The following is a 440-nucleotide window of genomic DNA, read 5'->3' as shown; positions in this document are numbered from 1 at the left end:
TACGTTGGCCAGGTGACAGCACAATGAATCGAGTTATTGTTCGTTCTGTTCAAATATTTTAGACAATTTTTTTTTTTTATTCAGTTCCTCTTATTTTCATCTACGTATTTACTTATCCATTTTTATTTTACGCACATTTATTAGACGGAGTGCAGATGGAAAGCCAACTGATATTAATCCTGAAGTTGATCATATATGCTGAAGTTGAACGACCCATTGCTGTATCGAAGTTAATCTCGGCTCCAGATACTAGGAGTTGCCTGCCTCCAAAATTTACATGACTGAGTGGAATGCGGCGCAGAATATTCGTTTCGGCGAGTTCATGACGTGAGATGTGACTCGAACTTTCTCCGTCGCGAGAGAAGAATGGTGGAAAATAAAGGGTATTCGAGAATGAATTAAACGACACTAGAGAATTTGTCCGGTGGGGGTATACATCG

Source organism: Penaeus monodon, chromosome 25, assembly GCF_015228065.2.
Source record: "Penaeus monodon isolate SGIC_2016 chromosome 25, NSTDA_Pmon_1, whole genome shotgun sequence".
NCBI lineage: Eukaryota > Metazoa > Arthropoda > Malacostraca > Decapoda > Penaeidae > Penaeus > Penaeus monodon.
This window is presented reverse-complemented; position numbering follows the sequence as displayed.